The 25,932-nt window shown below is 38.5% G+C and overlaps 1 pseudogene; it reads right to left on the bottom strand.

Moving 5' to 3' along the window:
* On the bottom strand, window positions 1–25,537 carry LOC102285461 (biogenesis of lysosome-related organelles complex 1 subunit 5 pseudogene; annotated as a pseudogene).
* Between the last annotated feature and the right edge of the window lie 395 nt (window positions 25,538–25,932).

Genomic DNA, 25,932 nt, shown 5'->3' with positions numbered 1-25,932 from the left:
TCAGAAGGTTGAGAATCTTGCCAGGTCCTTCTCCATCTCTGGATACTGCTCTCTCAGCTTCTCCATGGCCATCCTGTGCTCCTCGTCCACTTCTGCCTGTTTGCTGTGCTGCTCTTTCATGAAATCCTCCCACTGTGTTCTGTGCTGTTTCTCACTAGCCATTAAAAGGTCATTATGAATCTTTTTTCACTCCTGTTCCCTCTGGTGGAATCTACAGACCGAGTCAGTAGCTGCTTGCAATCTCTGGAGAACTTGGTCTAAGTTGTCTTGCATTGTTTCTCTACACGTCAGAAGAGTATGTTCACTTGTCCCATGGATCATATTCTTCAGATTTTCAAGAACTCGCATTTCTCAAAGACCATGTTTTTCTTCAAATTCTTTCACAAAATAACGGGTTTCACCTTGGATAACTGGTCAGTGATCTAACAGCCTTGAATGAATTTCCCCAAGATCCTTGATAATGAGGTATGCTGGTGAGCCCGCAAACCCCAGAGAGTCCTTCTTCTTGCCACCACCACCACGTGGGGCGGCCTCACAACCCACTAGGGTCTCTGTCCCACTGAGACTCACCCCACAAATTTAGTGTTATTTTCATCTTAATTTCATATTTACTGCCTTTAGTGCTTGAATGAAATATGCATAAAGGTTGCTGTTTAGTGTATTTTGACACTAAGTAGTGACTCTTCATTCTGTCTTTCATCATAAGTTTCACTTATATTACTGTGCAGGTCCCTTTTAAAATGTTATTTGAAATGTATGGAATGATGAATTTCTTTGTCTTACTCTTTCAGGAATTGAAAGTATTACTTTTGTGATTCTGTAAATATGGAGAATGTTATAGATTCAACAGTGTGAGAGGATCATCATATATCTAGGTAGGGAAGAATTCTGGCACATTAAGAATGATGCCCAATATAGTGTCACTCCTTCCCTGTAAAGGTCAGTTGGCTTTATATACCATATTTAGGTTTCAGGCCACTGTTGTGGAACCCAGAGTGGGTCTGATACAGTTACAAGTAATTTTCTGTCAGGACCATCTTAAATCATTAAAAGCAATTCAAGAGATAAACTACTAGACTCCTGAAATTTTTAGGCTTCGACTTCCTGTCTCATGAGTTAGTCTTTGAAAGAAGTCAGTCTACCTGAAGTTCTTTTTTTCCTCCTGAGTTTCTTAAGGCCAGAGATAATACTAACCTGCTCCATTCAAAGTCATAAGCAGATTTTCTGGCTCTTTCTGACCCTTAACATTTGGGTCTTATTTAAACTGGTTTTTGGAAGTAAAGAAACAAAATAAATTGCTTTCTAGGGATATCTTTCCACATGCAATTTTCCTTTTTGTAGGGTTGCTTTGAAGCAAGAGTATATGTATTATATCCAATAAAATGAATTTTCCAGGTAATTTGACTAATATAGCATTATTACATAATGCATGTTTGGATGAAGGGTGGAGGGGTGCTTTGATGAGGATAAGTATGTAGAAAAACCAGAATAATTATACAAATTAGTCAGCAATTATTTTCAGTTAGTATAAGAAGGAAATAAATTTGTAAATTAATGTTTTCATGACTATACATTTGCATGGAAAATTAGCCAATCAGTTATGTATATGTAAAAACTCATGAAAAAAAATTTGAAAGCAAAAAGGAATGGAAAAAATGTTTTCATAAAGAAAAAATAACTATAACTGTCCTTTTGAAAAGAGTTTATTACAAATTTGGGACTTTTGATCCCATCCATGTAGTGTTCATTTCCTTAAGATTTAGTAGAAATTAGTAAAAATGTTGGTTTCATATTTATTATACTGTAAATGTACATGTAAAAGTAGGAAGTGAAGAAACACCTGGAGTAACAGGAAAATTTGACCTTGGAAAACGGAATGAGGTGGGGCAAAGGCTAATAGAGTTTTGCCAAGAGAATGCACTGGTCATAGCAAACTCCCTCTTCCAACACAAGAGAAGACTATACATGGACATCACCAGATGCTCAACACCAAAATCAGATTGATTATATTCTTTTCAGCCAGAGATGGAGAAGCTCTATACAGTCAGCAAAAACAAGACTGGGAGTGGACTGTGGCTCAGATCATTAAACTCCTTATTGCCAAATTCAGATTGAAATTGAAGAAAGTAGGAAAAGCCATTGGACCTTTCAGGTATGACCTAAATCAAATCCCTTATGATTATACAGTGGAAGTGAGAAATAGATTTAAGGGACTAGATCTGATAGATAGAGTGCAGGATGAACTATGGGCGGAGGTTCGTGACATTGTACAGGAGACAGGGATCAAGACCATCCCCAAGAAAAAGAAAAGCAAAAAAAGCAAAATGGCTGTCTGAGGAGGCCTTACAAATAGCTGTGGCAAGAAGAGAAATTAAAAGCAAAGGAGAAAAGGAAAGATATAAGCATCTGAATGCAGAGTTCCAAAGAATAGCAAGGAGAGATAAGAAAGCCTTCTTTAGCAATCAATGCAAAGAAGTAGAGGAAAACAACAGAACGGGAAAGACTAGAGATGTCTTCAAGAAAATTAGAGATACCAAGGGAATATTTCATGCAAAGATGTGCTCGATAAAGGACAGAAATGGTATGGACCTAACAGAAGCAGAAGATATTAAGAAGAGGTGGCAAGAATACACAGAACTGTACAAAAAAGATCTTCATGACCAAGATAATCACGATGGTGTGATCACTGACCTAGAGCCAGACATCCTGGAATGTGAAGTCAAGTGGGCCTTAGAAAGTATCAGTACGAACAAAGCTAGTGAAGGGGATGGAATTCCAGTTGAGCTATTTCAAATCCTGAAAGATGATGCTGTGAAAGTGCTGCACTCAATATGCCAGCAAATTTGGAAAACTCAGCAGTGGCCACAGGACTGGAAAAGGTCAGTTTTCATTCCAATCCCAAATAAAGGCAATGCCACAGAATGCTCAAACTACTGCACAATTGCACTCATCTCACACACTAATAAAGTAATGCTCAAAATTCTCCAAGCCAGGCTTCAGCAATATGTAAACCGTGAACTTCCATATGTTCAAGCTGTTTTTAGAAAAGGCAGAGGAACCAGAAATCAAATTGCCAGCATCTGTTGGATCATGGAAAAAGCAAGAGAGTTCCATAAAAAACATCTTCTGCTTTACTGACTATGCCAAAGCCTTTGACTGTGTGGATCACTATAAACTGTGGAAAATTCTTCAAGAGATGGGAATACCAGACCACCTGATCTGCCTCTTGAGAAACCACTATGCAGGTCAGCAAGCAACAGTTAGAACTGGACATGGAACAACAGACTGGTTCCAAGTAGGAAAAGGAGTACGTCAAGGCTGTATATTGTCACCCTGCTTATTTAACTTATATGCAGAGTACATCATGAGAAATACTGGGCTGGAAGAAGCACAAGCTGTAATCAAGATTGCCAGGAGAAATATCAGTAACCTCAGATATGCAGATGACACCCCCCTTATAGTAGAAAGTGAAGAGGAACTAAAAAGCCTCTTGATGAAAGTGAAAGAGGAGAGTGAAAAAGTTGGCTTAAAGCTCAGCATTCACAAAACTGAGATCATGGCATCTTGTCCCATCACTCCATGGGAAATAGATGGGGAAACAGTGGAAACAGTGTCAGACTTGATTTTTTGGGGCTCCAAAATCACTGCAGATGGTGATTGCAGCCATGAAATTAAAAGACGCTTGCTCCTTGGAAGGAAAGTTATGACCAACCTAGATAGCATATTGAAAAGCAGAGATATTACTTCGCCAACAAAGGTCCATCTAGTCAAGGCTATGGTTTTTCCAGTAGTCATGTATGGATGTGAGAGTTTGACTGTGAAGAAAGCTGAGCGCTGAAGAATTGATGCTTTTGAACTGTGCTGTTGGAGAAGACTCTTGAGAGTCCCTTGGACTACAAGGAGACCCGACCTGTCCATTCAAAAAGAGAACAGTCCTGCATGTTCATTGGAAGGACTGATGCTAAAGCTGAAACTGCAGTACTTTGGCCACCTCATGCAAAGAGTTGACTCATTGGAAAAGACTCTGATGCTGGGAGGGATTGGGGGCAGGAGGAAAAGGGGACGACAGAGGATGAGATGGCTGGATGGCATCACCGACTTGATGGACATGAGTTTGAGTGACCTCCGGGAGTTGGTGATGGACAGGGAGGCCTGGCCTGCTGCAATTCATGGGGTCGCAAAGAGTCAGACATGACCGAGCGACTGAACTGAACTAAGATTTACAGCATAACTTATTGAAATTTAGTGAAATAGTCTTTTTTTTTTCTTTTTCAAAGTTTTTTTCTTCTTTTTTCTTTTTAATTTTATTTTTAAACTTTACAATATTGTATTAGTTTTGCCAAATATCGAAATGAATCCGCCACAGGTATACCTGTGTTCCCCATCCTGAACCCTCCTCCCTCGTCCCTCCCCATACCCTCCCCCTGGGTCATCCCAGTGCACCACCCCAAGCATCCAGTATTGTGCATCGAACCTGGACTGGCGACTCGTTTCATACATGATATTATACATGTTTCAATGCCATTCTCCCAAATCTCCCCACCCTCTCCCTCTCCCACAGAGTCCATAAGACTGATCTATACATCAGTGTCTCTTTTGCTGTCTCGTACACAGGGTTATTGTTACCATCTTTCTAAATTTCATATATATGCATTAGTATACTGTATTGGTGTTTTTCTTTCTGGTTTAAATAATTATATTTAAGAACTTTTCTATAAAAATGTCATAAGGTATATTGATATCAATTAAAAATACTGAATCATTGCTGTGGGCAGCTAATTCTTTGAATTGTTCCGCTATTTCTATTTAAAGTTGAGAAATTTGTAGCTTACAGAATTGCAGTGTAGTTCTGGTTTTTACTTCCCTAAATGAATAGAGGCAGTTTATCATGGGGAACATATTGTCATAAGATCTTGGTTTTAGCTGACAGTGACTAAAGTCCATAGGTAGGCTCTTCCTGAAATTTATTTCTGTCGATGGACATGAGTCTGAGTGAACTCCGGGAGTTGGTGAAGGACAGGGAGGCCTGGCGTGCTGCGATTCATGGGGTCGCAAAGAGTCAGACACGACTGAGCGACTGATCTGATATGATCTGATAGTTGTAAACTGGATACATATTTGCCAAATAAACTTTTGAGTGGAATTGAAAAAAAAGTTTAAGAAACAGGTCAGGATACCAGTGACTTTTGCGGTTCGGTCCTTCACAATTAAGGGTTCAGGTCTGCTTTAGGGAAGCCATATAATCATAGAGCACTTTAGTGTTCTCCTGAGGTGAGGCTTAGGAAATGATATCCAGGAGTTCAAATGATAGGGACCAGTTTCTGTCCCTCAGATCTCCAAGGGCAGTTCAAGATCAGAAGGAATTCTCAGAGCTTTTCATACTCTAGAAAGATTTGTTCTTAGGATACTCCGGGCACTAGGAGAAACTGACTGGCTCTTTATTCATTAAACAAATATTCATTAGGCACTGTGATAGGCAATCCTGATAAATGATGAACAAAATTGATATCATTACTACTTTTCACTGAGTTTACAGTCCACCTGATACAGAATCAAAGAACAAAAGTAAACCACCACAATCCAACTTTAGGGTCAAAAGAGTTATAACACGTAGCTCTAGACAATCTCTGTTGGTAGTTTTGCCTGTTTGGCCTGTTCATACCCTATTTTGAATCTTGTATCCAGGGCTGCTGTTTGATTTCATTCACCAGAGTACCTTTGCTGATTATTAAACATGTTGAAAATTTCTGTACCAATTGGCATGAAGCTGCTACACTCTAACCCTCCAAATCCTTCCTCCCATAAATACCCTGGCCACTCTGACTCCTCCATCTGAATCCTTGTATCTCTTTATGATTCAGTAACAAACAAATGAGGGGTCTTTAATTCCCAGTTCTAATAGTACCTACTGCATTTCTTGCTCATGTGAGTTGTTAAATATTTTGACCTTCTCTTCTGCTTGTATCAGTATTGACATTCTTGTTCCAAAACCCACTTAGTAATGCTATTATTCTTAGACTCTGGCTCTGCTTTTTCCCTGCAGCTCTTAAGTAAATGAAGATATATTCATGAACACTGAATCTTTTGACTGGGTCTTCCTTATTGTTAGTAATTTTATTTTATTTTTCTTGCCTTTCTTTGAATCTTTATTTCGGTGTTTTTCTCTAAAGTTATCTGCTTCTTGATATATTACCCAGATGCAGAGTGACTTGTGAAATTATCGCTTGCCATCTGTTGACCAAATCAAGTGACCTGAGACACGAAAGAGAGGACCACATCTTCGGTGTAAGACACTGATTACCTTGAATATTCTATTTTAGTATCCCAGTTTTATATGATGTCTCAGACCTAAAAGCTACTGATATTGTATTGTGCTTCATAACAAAACAGTTATTTTTTTCAAGACACTGATGAACTGTACTTAAAATTTAAGTATATAAAAATGACCCATGCATGCCTTGAGAAGACTAGCTATCTATGTGAAGTTCTCTAAATTTCTACTACAGAGATTTATCCATGTAACTGAAGATTTTCTTACCTGTTAAATGCACATCTATCTAACAAGAGGAACACTATTATTAGTCATTGTAATTTAGTAATATCAATGGCTACCATTTTGATTATATGATAGACAATCTACATTTTACTCATATATCATAATTCTTTCAGTAATCATTATTAAATAATTAATATCATTATCCTCATTTTAGACAGGAGGAAATTAAGATAAGAGATGCTAAAACTTTTTGCTTAAAATCATACAGCTACTCAGAATAAACATCAGTATTCAAATGAAGTCATTCTGACATCAGAACTTGTGCTGTTAGCATCACCAGATTTAGCAGATAAATTATTTTAAATGTCTATTTAAATTTGAATTTCAAGAAAATAACAAATTACTTTTTAGTATTAATATACACCCATGGAATATCTGGGGCACACTCATATTAAAAACATTATTCATTTAACTGAAATTCAGATTTAGTTGGGCTTCTTGGCATCCTGTATTTTGTCTGACAATGCTACCTTAAACACTACCCTTTGCTTTTTCCAGGGTAATTAAAACAACAGTGAACATTGAAGGTGGAGCAAGAACAGTGGTGCAAAACATGATGGCAGTGGACAGAGAACTGAGGGACCCAAGTAAGAGGTGAAACGACCAAGAGCTCTGGAGGCTATTGTCAACTTAAAAAAAAAAAAAACACACAACATGAGAGTTTTATTTGCAACAAAATGAGAACAATAGTCCAGGAAACAGCATTTCAGATGGCTCTAAGAAATCGCTCCAAAGAGGCGGGGTGGAGGGAAAGTCAGTATATATATGATTTTGGTGAAGGTGGAGTACATGCAATCAAGCACAATTCTTTTTGCAGATTTTTCTAGTCATGAGGAGCAGTCATCACCATGAAGGATTTTAGTGTTTTTCTAGATACGAGGAGATATAAGAATTGGGCTCATAAAATTGGCTCCTGAAAATATCTGAAGACCTGTTCTGCCAGTCCCCCTCACATCCCCCCCACGCAGATAGACTCATTTCTGCTCTCCATCCTGAACTCCTTTCAAGAGGTGGTGTTGAAAATCAGCAGCCGAAGCAGCACATGATCTAATCCTTGTAGAAATAGATGGCAAGTACCAATTTGTAGCTTACATGCCACCCCCCCCCCCCCCGCCCCCCATGATCATAAGTTCAACCATGGCTCATGAGACATTTCACGACCATTTCATCCCACAGTGCTAGGAAGGCTCATTCTTAGGGCTGGCAAATATTTCACTGATAGGCCACTCAATGTATTTTACTGGACTAGGTCATAATAGCAGCTAAAGGACTCTGGATGACCTGTCTTACTAGTCTATTATTATCCAGGAAAAATTCCTTTTTATTGTAACTTTCCATATCTAGAATTACACTATTATACCTATTGATCTCATATAAACTATATATTTTGTCAGAGGCTCAGTCATACATTTGTTAATGCAGGAAACAACAATCTTGCAAAACAGCAAAGTAGGAATAACATAGATAGCAGTATTAATGAAGTTGCAAGTAAGAGTTAAGTCAATAACTTCCATTACATGCAGCCCAATATACTCTCAGGTCATCTGACTTAGTCTATTCTGTACCATTCTTATCTTTCAGGAAAATTATGTATTGGCATTGTCCATAAGTCTCTCAACCCAATTTCCTAGTGTTACCAAGCTGGTTATCCTTAGTTTAATGTAACTGTTTCTAAGACAGAAGGGCCCTTAAAACTCAAATGACCAAAGTCTGGTGTTAACCACATAAATTCATCCTGTAATTGTAGGAGGTTTCATTCCTTGGCTTATTTATTTCCTTGTTACTTTGATTGAGCTTAAATAACTTTAGAGGAAAACTCATATTTATGACCAGGGTCAGAGTAGGTATTATAAACTGGCCAGATGAGAGGATCCCATCTAGTAATATTAAGAGTAGACTGAACTTTCTTTCTTCTAAAATAAATTTCCTAAGAGCTATCCAATCAGAATCTTGGAGGGGAGAAATCCACCAAGCTAACCCCAAAATACTAGACACAGATAATTGGCTGCAAACCCAACAATTGGATTGTTTTTTAAAATAGGAATAAAGTCATACCCATGATCGGAAACACTTGATTCATATACAAAGTTCCAAGATATCAAGAAAGCATTATAAACAATTATATGAGTCAGGTCCAGGATCTTGGGCTAGCTGCCTACTTCTGATTGTCTTCTCATTCTGGTCTAAGTGAAGAGTCTTCTATTTGAGCATTGTTTCAAGGTGAGTTTGAGGTCAGCAGTCCTCTCTATAGACCAGTCTGGTTCAGGGGCCCTTTTTAATTGTGAAATATGAATCTGAGGGTCAGTTACCTTTAGTTTTGCTGGATATTAACTAGTTAAGAGAACCTGCTGAAAGCCTTTTCATCCGACTTGTCCTTTAAATAATGTCTTTTCCAATATGTATAATCCCCTGGTGGCAGTAATCTTCATCCAAAAATTACTGAGATAAGCTACAGAAACAAACTTAGAGCATTCTTTTAATAATTCAATTAAACTTTACATTAATATAGTGTAACAGCAAATAACTACCCAGGAAGTGAGTCTTAGTCAATACAGAACTCCATGAACAAAACTTGGATTTAACATTCATTGAAACATCTTTTTTTTCCTCTCTAAAATTACCCTAATTTCTATCAAATATATTGACATTAACACTAATTTATTTGCAAAATAAGTTTAAAAAGTTGTCCTGATAATTTATATAACTCTAACTGAATATATATTTTTCTTGCTTTGGTGAAACGTTTATAAGGAGTCTCAGACTAAACCTCTGAGGGTTAGTAAGATCATGCCAAGGGTTTATCACAGATTTTTCCCAAAAGATCTAGGTGAATTCCTTCCTTTTCAAGGCCCCCAAAATACCTTGAGATTTCTATATCTGTTAGTAAGGTAGCCCTCCTAATTTATCTGATAAAACTGCAGAGAACCTAAGTGTTTACAATCTCTGGAGGGAGCAGATAGAAAAAAAGATAAATGTTTCATTTCTACTTACAAAGGTATAATAAACTGAATTACTATGAGTCATAGTTTGAGGGAAATATTTCCTTATACCTGGAAAACACAGATTTAAGTCAGTAATTTTTCAGATAGAAACCATAAAATTTATAACCATATTTACCAGTTTACTCAGTCTTAGGCAATGAATCCTTTTTGTTAACAGTTTTATGAAGCCATCAGGTTTCCCATTAGAATTATTTAATTCCTTTCCCAGTTCAGCATTACAGTCTGAAGATCAGAAACTGGTATTTATTCAAAGGTCCTTTCCATAAATCTTGACAAAGAAGCAGAGTCATCAGAATAAAACCATAACTGCCTAGAACTACAAAAGACTTAAGAAGGCATATTTAAAACCTTATTATAATGCAATTGACAAAGGAAGTTGGTTACTGCTGTCACATACAACACTTTAAGATAATGACTAGTATTATGACTGATAACATTTTATCAGGACATACCAGATTTTAAGGAATTTGATATAATTTCTAGGATATCTATGTTAATAACATTTATTGTACAATATAACTTAAGATTTATTAATTTCACAATGACAATGCTTTCTGTGTAATTTAATATAACATTGAGACTAACTAGGTTAGTATGTCTCTTTTGGATGTTTCAAGGCCTCTTTGAAGCATCCCAAAGTTAGCTAGCAGTCAAAGGAGTTCATTAAATTTTGATTTTGTAAGTTTTGTAAATAAATATCAAAAGAGTTTAGAACACTCAGTCAGATAGTATCATAGATCACTGTGAAACAATAATCACTTAGTCAAAGTAACAATAAAAGATTTCAAAAGCAAATACAGAACACTTAAAAGGTAACAAAATCTGTTATCAAAGGTAGTTCAACATCTAAAGAAAATTTGTCCTCTTCAAGAAAAAAAGACATATTCAAGTTTTGTACCAGTTTACTTTTAAAATTAATTTACTCAATTAAATTTATTTTGAACTTAGTCAAACTTTACCGAGCACAAAACTCTCTTCTTGAGAGGTGGTCCCAAGTTGGTGGAGGAATAGGATGGAGAGACCATTTTCTCCCCCACAAATTCATCAAAAGATCATTTGAATGTTGAGCAACTTCCACAAAACAACTTCTGAACACTGGCAGAGGACACCAGGCACACAGAAAGCAGTCTAATCTATTCAGAAGGAAGTAGCACAAAATATAAAAGATGAAAACAGAGAGAAAGATTTAGGGATGGAGACCCATCCTGGGGAGGGAGTCATGAAAGAGGAGAAGTTTCCATACAGTAGGAAACCCTCTCACAGGTGTGTCTGTGGGGAGTTTAGGAATCTTAGAGGGCAGCATAAACAGAGAAAAAAAACCAATAACAACAACAAACCACAGAATATATGCCTAACTGCAACTGCCAGTGGAGAAGTGGCCCAGACCTTTGCGTCTTTCACCAGTGAGTGGGGGCTGGGTGGGGAGACATGGGCTGGATCATCAGTCCTTATGGTAAGGACCAGGCCTGAATGCCCTGAGGACAATCTGAGGGCACTAATGTGAGATAGCAACCCAAACAGTGGGATCACCAGATACACACACACAAAGACCTTTCCCATGAAATGCTCTAGTCATTACATGGGAAATGTCTTACAGAACAAAGAATTGAGGGAATGTCAAAGGAGAGCAAGACAGCTGCCATATAGGGTCCTCCCCTCCCTGGAGGCCAAGAGACAGGCCTGCAACAGCCAGAGCCAGAAGGCAAGGGGCTGCTGCAGCCTTGGCCCCAGAGATCACATCTTCCACCAAACTGTGAAGAGGCTCCCAGTTGCTAACCATGTCTTCCTGGGACCCTGGATGGTTGACATCTGCCAGGAGTGTCACAGCCTGAGATCAGCTCCCTAGAGGAGACACACAGCATACCTGGGACTATGCTATAATGTCACACCAGGGAAACTGAGCAGCCAGGACTGAGGAGGTGAGGAAGACACACAGTGCACCTGGGGCAGTGCATTTGCCAAGCACCCAGTCGCCTGAGATGCTCTGGACCTGGGAAGGGAACAGAAAACACAGTCCATCTGGGTCTGTGTCCCTGTGGAGCACCTGAGAACCTGAATGGCTTAGTCCCAGGGACTTCACAAAACACAGGGCCCACCTGAGACAGTGCCCCTGCAGAGCACCCTGGAGCCTGAGCAGTGTGGACCTGGGAAGTACATGCCGCCTTGGATTGTGGTAAACCCAGTGTGGTCCATCCACTGCGAGCAATCCCCACACATGCCAGTAGTATTTGTTTGCATTGTCACTCCCTCCCCAGAATGTAACTGAACAGGTGAGCATAAATAAGTGGACATCTTCACTCCCTTGTGTCAGGGTGGAAATTAGACACTGAAGAGACTTGCAGACAGAGGAAGCAAAAATAAACAAAGAAGGGGCATCCCCAGTGGAAGTGACAGGTGCAACAGATTAAAACCCATTTAATACTGAGACTGTGCATTTGAAGGGCACCTATAGAACTTGAGAAAAAGTACAAATTGGAACAAGGGACTATCTGACACTGAACTGACCCCACACTGCCCATAACATCTCCAGAGAAATCCCCAGATATATTTTCACTATTATAATTTTTTAATTATTTTTTAAAATCAGTTCTTTATTACTCCCTTAACTTTTATTTTTATAGCCTTTCAAAATAAACCCTATTTTCTAAAACAAATTCCATATATATATTAAAAAAAATTTGTGATTGATTTTGTTTGTATTTTTTTTTATATTGTATTTTTGAGAGTCTAGCCTCTATTCTAAGTTCTTAATCTTTGCTTTCTGATACTTGTTACCAATTTTGTACCTTTAAGGATCTAATCTTGAGTATCCATTTTCACTTGGGGATTTGATTATTGGTTTCATTGCTCTCTCCCCTTTTGATTCTCATCTTTCTCCTCCAGGCCACCTCTATCTAAGTTGTGGTACATATACACAATGGAATATTACTCAGCTATAAAAAGGAACACATTTGAGTCAGCTCTAATGAGGTGGATGAAACTGGAGCCTATTATAGAGAGTGAAGTAAGTCAGAAAGAGAAACACCAATACAGTATATTAATGCATATATATGGAATGCAGAAAGATGGTAATGACGACTCTGTGTGCAAGACAACAAAAGAGACACAGATGTCAAGAACAGACATTTGGACCATGTCAGAGAAGGGGAGGATAGGACGATTTGAGAGGATAGCATTGAAGCATGTATATTACCATACATAAAAGAGATGACCAGTGAAAGTCCCGTGCATGAAGCAGGACACTCAAAGCTGGTGCTCTGTGACAAACCAGAGGGATGGGATGGGGATGGAGGTGGAATGAGAGGGGGATTCAGGATGGGGGGACACATGTACACCCATGGCTGATTCATGTTGATGTATGACAAAACCCACTACAATACTGTAAAGAAATTAGCCTTCTATTAATGTCAATAAATTAAAAACAATTGATAAAATGCAATTCCATTTCTAATACCTACTTTACTGACAACATACATCCTCCTTTCCTTAAGTAACCAGGAACTATCATTTAAATCAACCATATGTAGATTGGTGAACATAAATCCTAACAACAATTTCTTTAAAAAGGTGCTTTTTTATAGAAAATATTTCAGTGTGTCACCAATTCTATTTATTAATAGTCCAAAATGTCTTTGATATTTCTGCAAGAGGTAGCCAGTGTTCAGTAATTCATGTTTAAATTTATTATTCTATTTGGGAATGACAAATAAACTTCCATCACTTAATTTAAAATAACTCTAGAAATTAAAGTTACCAAAGCCTTGAGAGGCTATTTTAGATAGACATTTCTAAAGTATTAATATTCTTTAAAAAATTGATTTATTTATTTAAATTGGAGGCAAAATACTTTACAATATTGTAGTGTTTTTTTTTTTTTTTTTTTTTTTTTTTTTTGCCATACATTGACATGAATCAGCCACGGGTGTGCATGTATCCACCATCCTGAATTCCTCTCCCACCTCCCTCCCCATCCCATCCCTCAGGGTCATCCCAGTGCACCAGCCATGAGCACCCTGTCTCATGCATCAAATCTAGACCAGTGATCTGTTTCACATATAGTAATATACAAGCTTCAATGCTATTCTCTCAAATCATCCCAGGCTCAGCTTCTCCAACAGAGTCTAAAAGTATGTTCTTTATATCTCTATCTCTTTTAATGTCTCACATATAAGGTCATTGTTACCATCTTTCTAAATTCCACATATATGCGTTAATATACGTATTGGTGTTTTTCTTTCTGACTTACTTCACTCTGTATAATAGGCTCCAGTTTCATTCACTTCATTAGAACTGATGCAAATGCATTTTTTAATATCCTAGTAATACCGCATTGTGTATATGTACAAAAACTTTCTTATCCATTTGTCTGCTGATGGACATCTAAGCTGCTTCCATGTCCTAGCTATAGTAAACAGTGCTACGATGAACATTGGGGTACATGTGTCTCTTTTAATTCTGGTTTCCTCAGGGTGTATGCCTAGCAGTGAGATTGCTGGGTCGCATGGCAGTTCTATTTCCCGGTTTTAAGGAATCTCCACACTGTTCTCCCTAGTGGCTGTACTAGTTTGTATTCTTACCAACAGTGTAAGAGGGTTCCCTTTTCTCCACACCCTCTCCAGCATTTATTGTTTGTAGACTTTGATAGCAGCCATTCTGACCAGTTGAGTTATTTCAAATCCTGAAAGATGATGCTGTGAAAGTGCTGTGCTCAATTTACCAGCAAATTTGGAAAATTCAGCAGTGGCCACAGGACTGGAAAAGGCCAGTTTTCATTCCAGTCCCAAAGAAAGGCAATCCCAAAGAATGCTCAAACTACTGCAAAATTGCACTCACCTCCAACGCTAGTAAAGTGATGCTTAAAATTTTTCAAGCCAGCCTTCGGCAATTCGTGAACCATGAACTTCCAGATAGATGTTCAAACTGGTTTTAGAAAAGGCAGAGGAACCAAAAATCAAATTGCCAAAATCCGCTGGATCATGAAAAAGTGAGAGTGTTCCAGAAAAACATCTATTTCTGCTTTATTGACTATGCCAAAGCCTTTGACTGCGTGGAACACAATAAACTGTGGAAAATTCTGAAAGAGATGGGAATACCAGACCACCTGATCTGCCTCTTGAGAAACCTATATGCAAGTCAGGAAACAACAGTTAGAACTGGACATGGAACAACAGACTGGTTCCAGAGATGAAAAGGAGTACATCAAGGCTGTATACAGTCACCTGATTATTTAATTATATGTAGAGTACATCATGAGAAACGCTGGGCTTGAGGAAGTAGAAGCTGGAATCAAGATTGCTGGGAGAAATATAAATAACTTCAGATATGCAGATGAAACCACCCTTATGGCAGAAAGTGAGGAAAAACTAAAGAGCCTCTTGATGAAAGTGAAAGAGGAGAATGAAAAAGTTGGCTTAAAGCTCAACATTCAGAAAACTAAGATCATGGTATCTGGTCCCATCACTTCATGGCAAATAGACGGGTAGCCATTGGAAACAGTAGCTGACTTTATTTTGCTGGGCTCCAAAATCACTGCAGATGATGATTGCAGCCATGAAATTAAAAGACGCTTACTCCTTGGAAAGAAAGTTATGACCAACCCAGACAGCATACTGAAAAGTAGAGACATTACTTTGCCACCAAAGGTCCATCTAGTAAAGGCTGTGGTTTTTCCAGTGGTCATGTATGGATGTGAGAGTTGGACTTAAAAGAAAGCTGAGTGCAAAAGTATTGATGCTTTTGAACTGTGGTGTTGGAGAAGACTCTCGAGAGACCCTTGGACTGCAAGGAGATCCAACCAGTCTATGCTAAAAGTGTTCATTCCTGGATGTTCATTGGAAGGACTGATGTTGAAGCTGAAACTCCAATACTTTGGCCACCTCATGTGAAGCGCTGACTCATTTGAAAAGACTGTGATACTGGGAAAGGTAGAGGGCAGGAGGAGAAGGGGACGACAGAGGATAAGATGGTTGGATGGCATCACCGACTCAATGCACATGGGTTTGGGTGCACTTTGGGTGTTGGTAATGGGCAGGGAGGCCTGGCGTGCTGTGGTTCATGGGATTGCAAAGAGTTGGACGCGACTGAGTGGCTGAATTGAACTGATTCTGACCAGGGTGAAATGGAACTTAACTGTGGTTTTGATTTGCATTTCTCTGATAATGAGTGATGTTGAGCATCTTTTCTTGTGTTAGTTACACACCTGTAAACCTTCTTTGCATAAATTTATATTTAGTTCTTTGGTCAATTTTTGATTGGGTCGTTTATTTTTCTGGAATTGAGCTGTGTGGGGTGCTTGTATACGTCTGAGATTAATTCTTTGCCTGCTGCTTCATTTTCTATTATTTTATCCCGTTCTGAAGGCTGTCTTTTCATCTTGCTTATAGTTTCTTTCATTGTGGAAAAGCTTTTAAGTTTAATTAGGTCCCATTTGTTTATTTTTGCTTTTATTTCCATTACTCTGGGAGGTGGGTCACAGAGGATCCTGCTGTGATGTATGTCAGAGAGTGTTTTGCCTATGTTCTCCTCAAGGAGTTTTATATTTTCTGGTCTTACACTTAGATTTTTAGTCCACTTTTAGTTTATTTTTGTGTATGGTGTTAGAAAGTGTTCTAGTTTCATTATTTTACAAGTGGTTGATCAGTTTTACCAGCACCACTTGTTAAAGAGGTTGCCTTTTCTCCATTGTATATTCTTTCTTCCTTTGTCAAAGATAAATTGTCTATCAGTCCAGCTCAGTTCAGTCACTCAGTCGTGTCCTACTCTTTGTGACCCCATGAATTGCAGCACGCCAGGCCTTCCTGTCTATCACCAACTCCCAGAGTTCACTCAAACTCATGCCCATCGAGTCAGTGATGCCATCCAGCTATGTCATCCTCTGTTGTCCCCTTCTCCTCCTGCCCCCCGATCCCTCCCAGCATCAGAGTCTTTTCCAATGAGTCAACTCTTTGCATGAGGTGGCCAAAGTACTGCAGTTTCAGCTTTAGCATCAATCCTTCCAAAGAACACCCAGGACTGATCTCCTTCAGAATGGACTGGTTGGATCTCCTTGCAGTCCAAGGGACTCTCAAGAGTCTTCTCCAACACCACAGTTCAAAAGCATCAATTCTTCAGTGCTCAGCTTTCTTCACAATCCAGCTCTCACATACATACATGACTACTGAAAAAACCATAGCCTTGACTAGATGAACCTTTGTTGGCAAAGTAATGTCTCTGCTTTTGAATATGCTCTCTAGGTTGGTCATAACTCTCCTTCCAAAGAGTAAGCATCTTGTAATTTTATGGCTGCAATCACCATCTGGAATAATTTTGGAGCCCCCCAAATTAAAATCTGCCACTGTTTCCTCATCTATTTCCCATGAAGTGATGGGACCAGATGCCATGATCTTTGTTTTCTGAATGTTGAGCTTTAGGCCAACTTTTTCACTCTCCTCTTTCATTTTCATCAAGAAGCTTTTTAGTTCCTCTTCACTTTCTGCCATAAGGGTGGTGTCATCTGCATAGCTGAGGTTATTGAGATTTCTCCCGGAAATCTTAATTGCAGCTCGTACTCCCTCCAGCCCAGTGTTTCTCATGATGTACTCTGCATAGAAGTTAAATAAGCAGGGCGACAATATACAGCCTTGTACTCTTTTTCCTATTTGGACCCAGTCTGTTGTTCCATGTCCAGTTCTAACTGTTGTTTGCTGACCTGCATATAGGTTTCTCAAGAGGTAGGTCAGGTGATCTGATATTCCCATCTCTTTCAGAATTTACAACAGTTTATTGTGATCCACACAGTCAAAGGCTTTGGCATAGTCAAGAAAGCAGAAATAGATGTTGTCCATAGGTGTTCATTTGTCTCTGGGCTTTATATTTTGTTCCATTGATCTATATTTCTGTCTTTTTGCCCATACCATACTTTCTTGATGACTGTAGCTTTGTAGTATAGTCTGAAGTCAGGCACGTTGATTCCTCCAGTTCCATTCTTCCTTCTCAAGAACGCTTTGGCTATTCAAAGTTTTTTTTGTATTTCCATACAAATTGTGAAGTTACTAGTTCTATTTCTGTGAAAAATACCATTGATAGCTTGATAGGGATTACACTGAAATGCAGTTTGCTTTGGGTAGTATACTCATTTTCACTATATTGAGTCTTCTGCTCCATGAATATGGTATATTTCTCCATCTATTTGTGTCATCTTTGATTTCTTTTTTTTAATTTGTTTTTTATTTTATTTATTTTATTTTATTTTATTTAACTTTACAATATTGTATTGGTTTTGCCATATATCAAAATGAATCTGCCACAGGTATACATGTGTTCCCCATCCTGAACCTTCTTCCCTCCTCCCTCCCCATACCATCTGTCTGGGTCATTCCAGTGCACCAGCCCCAAGCATCCAGTATCGTGCATCGAACCTGGACTGGCGACTCATTTCATATATGATATTATACACATTTCAATGCCATTCTCCCAAATCATCCCACCCTCTCCCTCTCCCAGAGAGTCCAAAAGTCTTTTCTATACATGAGTGTCTCTTTTGTTGTCTCATATACAGGGTTATTGTTACCATCTTTCTAAATTCCATATATACGCGTTAGTATACTGTATTGGCGTTTTTCCTTCTGGCTTACTTCGCTCTGTATAATAGGATCCAGTTTCATTCACCTCATTAGAACTGGTGCAAATGTATTCTTTTTAATGGCTGAGTAATAATCCATTGTGTATATGTACCACAGCTTTCTTATACATTCATCTGCTGATGGACATCTAGATTGCTTCCATGTCCTGGCTATTATAAACCATGCTGTGATGAACATTGGGGTACACGTGTCTCTTTCCCTTCTGGTTTCCTCAGTGTGTATGCCCAGCAGTGGTATTGCTGGATCATAAGGCAGTCCTATTTCCAGTTTTTTAAGGAATCTCCACACTGTTCTCCATAATGGCTGTACTAGTTTGCATTCCCACCAACAGTGTAAGAAGATTCCCTTTTCTCCACACCCTCTCCAACATTTATTGCTTGTAGACTTTTGGATCGCACCCATTCTGACTGGTGTGAAATGGTACCTCATAGTGGTTTTGATTTGCATTTCTCTGATAATGAGTGATGTTGAGCATCTTTTCATGTGTTTTTTAGCCATCTGTATGTCTTCTTTGGAGAAATGTCTATTTAGTTCTTTGGCCCATTTTTTGATTGGATCATTTCTTTTTCTGGAATTGAGCTGTAGGAGTTGCTTGTATATTTTTGAGATTAGTGGTTTGTTTGTTGCTGCATTTGCTATTATTTTCTCCCAATCTGAAGGCTGTCTTTTCACCTTGCTTATAGTTTCCTTTGTTGTGCAGAAGCTTTTAAGGTTAATTAGGTCCCATTTGTTTATTTTTGCTTTTATTTCCAATATTCTGGGAGGTGGGTCATAGAGGATCCTGCTGTGATGTATGTCAGAGAGTGTTTTGCCTTTGTTCTCCTCTAGGAGTTTTATAGTTTCTGGCCATACGTTTAGATCTTTAATCCATTTTGAGTTTATTTTTGTGTATGGTGTTAGAAAGTGCTCTAGTTTCATTCTTCTACAAGTGGTTGACCAGTTTTCCCAGCACCACTTGTTAAAGAGATTGTCTTTAATCCATTGTATATTCTTGCCTCCTTTGTCAAAGATAAGGTGTCCATTAGTGCGTGGATTTATCTCTGGGCTTTCTATTTTGTTTGATTGGTCTATATTTCTGTCTTTGTGCCAGTACCATACTTTCTTCATGACTGTGGCTTTGTAGTAGAGCCTGAAGTCAGGTAGGTTGATTCCTCCAGTTCCATTCTTCTTTCTCAAGATAGCTTTGGCTATTTGAGTTTTTTTTTTTTGTATTTCCATACAAATTGTGAAATTATTTGTTCTAGCTCTGTGAAGAATACTGTTGGTAGCTTGATAGGGATTGCATTGAATCTGTAAATTGCTTTGGGTAGTATACTCATTTTCACTATATTGATTCTTCCAATCCATGAACATGGTATATTTCTCCATCTATTAGTGTCCTCTTTGATTTCTTTCACCAGTGTTTTATAGTTTTCTATATATAGGTCTTTAGTTTCTTTAGGTAGATATACTCCTAAGTATTTTATTCTTTCTGTTGCAATGCTGAATGGTATTATTTTCTTAATTTCCCTTTCTGTTTTCTCCTTATTAGTGTATAGGAATGCAAGGGATTTCTGTGTGTTGATTTTATATCCTGCAACTTTACTATATTCATTGATTAGTTCTAGTAATTTTCTGGTGGAGTCTTTAGGGTTTTCTATGTAGAAAATCATGTCATCTGCAAACAGTGAGAGTTTTACTTCTTCTTTTCCAATTTGGATTCCTTTTATTTCTTTTTGTGCTCTGATTGCTGTGGCTAAAACTACCAAAACTATGCTGAATAGTAATGGTGAAAGTGGGCACCCTTGTCTTGTTCTTGACTTTAGAGGAAATGCTTTCGGTTTTTCACCATTGAGGATAATGTTTGCTGTGGGTTTGTCATATATAGCTTTTATTATGTTGAGGTATGTTCCTTCTATTCCTGCTTTCTGGAGAGTTCTTATCATAAACGGATGTTGAATTTTGTCAAAGGCTTTCTCTGCATCTGTTGAGACAATCATATGGCTTTTATTTTTCAATTTGTTAATGTGGTGTATTACATTGATTGATTTGCGGATATTGAAGAATCCTTGCATCCCTGGGATAAAGCACACTTGGTCATCGTGTATGATCTTTCTAATGTGTTGTTGGATTCTGATTGCTAGAATTTTGTTAAGGATATTTGCATCTATGTTCATCAGTGATAGTGGCCTGTAGTTTTCTTATTTTGTGGCATCTTTGTCAGGTTTTGGTATTAGGGTGATGGTGGCCTCATAGAATGAGTTTGGAAGTTTACCTTCCTCTGGAATTTTCTGGACGAGTTTGAGTAGGATAGGTGTTAGCTCTTCTCTAAATTTTTTGTAGAATTCAGCTTCTGAAGCCGTCTGCACCTGGGCTTTTGTTTGCTGGAAGATTTCTGATTACAGTTTCAATTTACGTGCTTGTGATGGGTCTGTTAAGATTTTCTATTTCTTCCTGGTCCAGTTTTGGAAAGTTGTATTTTTCTAAGAATTGGTCCATTTCTTCCACATTGTCCATTTTATTGCCATATAATTGCTGATAGTAGTCTCTTATGATCCTTTGTATTTCTGTGTTGTCAGTTGTGATCTCTCCATTTTCATTTCTAATTTTATTGATTTGAGTTTTCTCCCTTTGTTTCTTGATGAGTCTGGCTAATGGTTTGTCAATTTTATTTATCCTTTCAAAGAACCAGCTTTTGGCTTTGTTGATTTTTGCTATGTTCTCTTTTGTTTCTTTTGCATTTATTTCTTCCCTAACTTTTAAGATTTCTTTCCTTCTACTAACCCTGGGGTTCTTCATTTCTTCCTTTTCTAGTTGCTTCAGGTGTAGAGTTAGATTATTTATTTGACTCTTTTCTTGTTTCTTGAGGTTTGCATGTATTGCTATGAACTTTCCCCTTAGGACTGCTTTTACCGTGTCCCACAGGTTTTGGGTTGTTGTGTTTTCATTTTCATTCGTTTCTATGCAAATTTTGATTTTATTTTTTTGATTTCTTCTGTGATTTGTTGGTTATTCAGCAGTGTGTTGTTCAGCCTCCATATGTTGGAATTTTTAATATTTTTTCTCCTGTAATTGAGATCTAATCTTATTGCATTGTTGTCAGAAAAGATGCTTGGAATGATTTCAATTTTTCTGAATTTACCAAGGCTAGATTTATGGCCCAGGATGTGATCTATCTTGGAGAAGGTTCCGTGTGCACTTGAGAAAAAGGTGAAATTCATTGGTTTGGGATGAAATGTCCTATAGATATCAATTAGGTCTAACTGGTCTATTTTATCATTTAAAGTTTGTGTTTCCTTGTTAATTTTCTGTTTAGTTGATCTGTCCATAGGTGTGAGTGGGGTATTAAAGTATCCCACTATTACTGTATTATTTTTAATTTCTCCTTTCATACTTATTAGTATTTGTTTTACATATTGTGATGCTCCTATGTTGGGTGCATATATATTTATAATTGTTATATCTTCTTCTTGGATTGATCCTTTGATCATTATGTAGTGACCTTCTTTGTCTCTTTTCACAGCCTTTGTTTTAAAGTCTATTTTATCTGATATGAGTATTGTTACTCCTGCTTTCTTTTGGTCCCTATTAGCATGGAAAATCTTTTTCCAGCCCTTCACTTTCAGTCTGTATGTGTCCCCTGTTTTGAGGTGGGTCTCTTGTAGACAACATATATAGTGGTCTTGTTTTTGTATCCATTCAGCCAGTCTTTGTCTTTTGGTTGGGGCATTCAACCCATTTACGTTTAAGGTAATTACTGGTAAGTATGATCCCATTGCCATTTAATTTATTGTTTTGGGTTCGAATTTATACACCCTTTCTGTGTTTCCTGTCTAGAGAATATCCTTTAGTATTTGTTGGAGAGCTGGTTTGGTGGTGCTGAATTCTCTCAGCTTTTGCTTGTTTGTAAAGTTTTTGATTTCTCCTTCATATTTGAATGAGATCCTTGATGGGTACAATAATCTGGGCTGTAGGTTATTTTCTTTCATCACTTTAAGTATATATTGCCATTCCCTCCTGGCTTGGAGAGTTTCTATTGAAAGATCAGCTGTTATCCTTATGGGAATCCCCTTGTGTGTTATTTTTCATTTTTCCCTTGTTGCTTTTAGTATTTGTTCTTTGTGTTTGATCTTTGTTAATTTGATTAATACATGTCTTGGGGTGTTTCGCCTTGGGTTTATCCTGTTTGGGACTCTCTGGGTTTCTTGGACCTGGGTGATTATTTCCTTCCCCATTTTAGGGAAGTTTTCAACTACTATCTCCTCAAGTATTTCCTCATGGTCATTCTTTTTTGTCTTCTTCTTCTGGGACCCCTATGATTCGAATGTTGTAGCGTTTAATATTGTCCTGGAGGTCTCAGATTGTCCTCATTTCTTTTAATTCGTTTTTCCACTCTGATTCATTTATTTCTACCATTCTATCTTCTATTTCACTAATCTTATCTTCTGCCTCTGTTATCCTACTATTTGTTGCCTCCAGAGTGTTTTTGATCTCATTTATTGCATTATTCATTATATATTGACTCTTTTTTATTTCTTCTAGGTCCTTGTTAAACCTTTCTTGCATCTTCTCAATCCTTGTCTCTAGGCTATTTATTTGTGATTCCATTTTTATTTCAAGATTTTGGATCAATTTCACTATCATTATTCAGAATTCTTTATCAGATAGATTCCCTATTTCTGCCTATTTTGTTTGGTTTGGTGGGCATTTATCCTGTTCCTTTACTTGCTGGGTATTCCTCTGTCTCTTCATCTTGTTTAAATTGCTGTGTTTGGGTGTCCTTTCTGTATTCTGGCAGTTTGTGGAGTTCTCTTTATTGTGGCGTTTCCTCACTGTGGGTGGGTTTATACAGGTGGCTTGTCAAGGTTTCTTGGTTAGGGAAGCTTGTGTCTGTGTTCTGGTGGGTGGAACTGGATTACTTCTTTCTGGAGTGCAATGAAGTGTCCAGTAATGTGTTATGAGATGTCTGTGGTTTTGGGATGACTTTGGGCAGCCTGTATATTGGAGCTCAGGGCTGTGTTCCTGTGTTGCTGGAGAATTTGCTTGGTATGTCTTGCCCTGGAACTTGTTGGCCCTTGTGTGGTGCTTAGTTTCAGTGTAGGTATGGAGGCATTTGATGAGCTCCTGTCAATTAATGTTTCCTGAAGTCAGGGTTTGGACTTAAGCCTCCTGCTTCCAGTTATTGGTCTTATTTTTACAGTAGTCTCAAAACTTCTCCTTCTCTACAGCACCATTGATAAAACATCTAGGTTAAAGATGAAGAGCTTCTCCACCATGAGGGTCACCCTGAGAGGTTCACAGCGTTACATGGAGAAGAGAAGAGGGAGGAGGAATTTAGAGGTGACCCTAATGCGATGAGGTAGAATCAATAGAGGAGAGAGCAGGATAACCAGTAATCACTTCCTTATGTGCACTCCACAACTGGACTGCTCAGAGATGTTCATGGAGTTATACGGAGAAGAGAAAAGGGAGGAAGGAGACAGAGGTGGCCAGGAGGATAGAAGGAGGGAATGAAAAGGAGAGAGACAGATCCAGCCAGTAATCAGTTCTCTAAGTGTTCTCCACCATCTGGAACACACAGAAATTCACAGAGTTGGGTACAGCAGAGAAGGTTTAGGGAGGAGACACAGGCGACCTGGTGGAACAAAAGGAGAATCCGAAGGGGAAGAGAGCAGTCAAGCCAGTAATCTCGCTCCCTAGTAAAAAATGGGTACTGAAGATTGGGTTCTTAAAGGTACAAAATTGGTAACAAATACCTAAAAGCAAAAATTAAAAATCTAGACTACAGTTTGGAATTTCACAAATACAATGTTAAAGTAAAGAAGAAGGAAAGAAAGAAAAAAAAAAAAAAAAAAAAAAAAAAACAAAGTCACAAAAATTATAAAGAAGATACAGGTACAAAATTGATAACAAATACCAAAAAGCATAAATTAAAAATCTAGAGTAGAGTTTTGAATTTCAGAATACAATGTTAAAGAAAAGATGAAAAGAAAGAAAGAGAAAAAGAAACAAAAAGTCACAAAAGTTATAAAAAATATATAGATAGAAAATTGATAACAAATACCAAAAAGCTAAAATTAAAAATCTAGAGCAGAGTTTGGAATTTCAAAAATACAATTTTAAAGAAAAAGAAGAAGAAAAAAAACAAGGTCACGAGAGTTATAAAAATATATATATATGAAGTTTGCTTTTTAAAAGAAAAAGGGTCTTTTTTTTTTTGCAAAGTAATAGTAGGTTATAAAAGTGAAAAATTAAAGGAGTAATAGAGGACTTAAAATTTTTTAAAAAATTTAAAAAGAAAGAAAGAAAGAATGATCGTAAAAATAGTAAAAATATATATACGACTTTCTCTGATGTTGTTGTGGGTATTGGGGGTTCAGTTCATTTTTGGCTAGTTCCTTTTTCCGGCTTATATTTCTCAAGATCTATAGGCCTCTTCCTATGTAGTCGGTACTAACCACGGGCTTTTAATCTATTGCCTGTCGCTCCCAAGGCGGTTCCCTTTTTTATAGCTTCTTCTGTTTGCTGGTCTCTTCAGTGTCTGATTTCCACCCTGATACAAAGGGGGCGGTGATGGACACCTTTATTTTTTCAAGGCTCACTTTTTCAGTCATGCTGTGGGGAGGGAGGGAGGCTGCAAATAAGTAAGACTGGCGTGTGCTCGCAGTGCCTCAGCCACACTGGGCCTGCCCCCGCTCATGGCACGTGTAGCCTCCCTGCCCACACTGCTCAGGCTCAAGATTGCTCTGCCAGGAACCATCCGCGGCCAGCACTGGGCTGTTTTTACCTCCCAGGTCTAAGCTGCTCAGGTTCAGGCACTTGGGTAGTCCTCAGAGGCACAGACTCGGTTGGGCCTGCGTTTTGTGCCCTTCCCAGGCCCGAGCAGCTCAGACAAGAAAGACAAGACATATACTTGTCTTTCAGTGATGAGGTGTTTGGTGAGCGTGGTTGCTGTGACTTATCGCCTCCCCGCCGCTCGGTTATCTGGGTGTACAACCAGCGCACCTTCTCAGGCGGATGCTGACTGTCCAGAACCCCAACAAGTTTTAGTTAGCAAAGAAGCCTGCTTACAATTTTGTAGATAATGTCTCTCTGGGGCTGCGATTGCCCCCTTCTGGCTCTGGCTGCCTGTCACCGGACGGGGACAGTCTGCAGCCATCTATCTCTGTACAGTCCTTTGTTTCATGAGCAGGCCTGGCGGTGTCTTAGATTAGGTCTGGCTTTTCGCATGGTAGATATCCCACAGTCTGGTTTGCTAGCCCAAATTATTTCACTCAGGTAGCGCTCAGGGTATTCAGGTGAGATCCTTACCCTAAGCGATGCAGCCCGTGCCACACCTCCCTGCCCAGCCCCCGCTTGCTAATGGCGGATGCAGGCATCTGCGCTGCATCTCCGCTGGGGGAGTTACCGTAGGGCTCGTAATCTGTGGGTCTTAATTGTTTTTTTAATTTTTCCTCCCTATTATGTTGCCCTCTGTGCTTCCAAGGCTTGGCACAGACTTGGCAGTGAGAATGTTTCCTGGTGTTCGGAAACTTTTCTCTTTTTAAGACTCCCTTCTCGGGATGGAGCTCTGTTCCTCCCTCTTTTGTCTCTTTTTTGTCTTTTATATTTTTTCCTACCTCCTTTCGAAGACAATGGGTTGCTTTTCTGTGTGCCTGATGTCCTCTGCCGGCATTCAGAAGTTGTTTTGTGGAATTTACTCAGCGTTTAAATGTTCTTTTGATGAATTTGTGGGGGAGAAAGTGTTCTCCCCGTCCTATTCCTCCGCCATCTT

This window comes from Bos mutus, chromosome X (genome assembly GCF_027580195.1).
Source record: "Bos mutus isolate GX-2022 chromosome X, NWIPB_WYAK_1.1, whole genome shotgun sequence".
Taxonomy (NCBI): Eukaryota; Metazoa; Chordata; class Mammalia; order Artiodactyla; family Bovidae; genus Bos; species Bos mutus.
The sequence above is the reverse complement of the archived record's forward strand: the minus strand, read 5'-3'. Positions and strand labels throughout refer to the sequence as shown.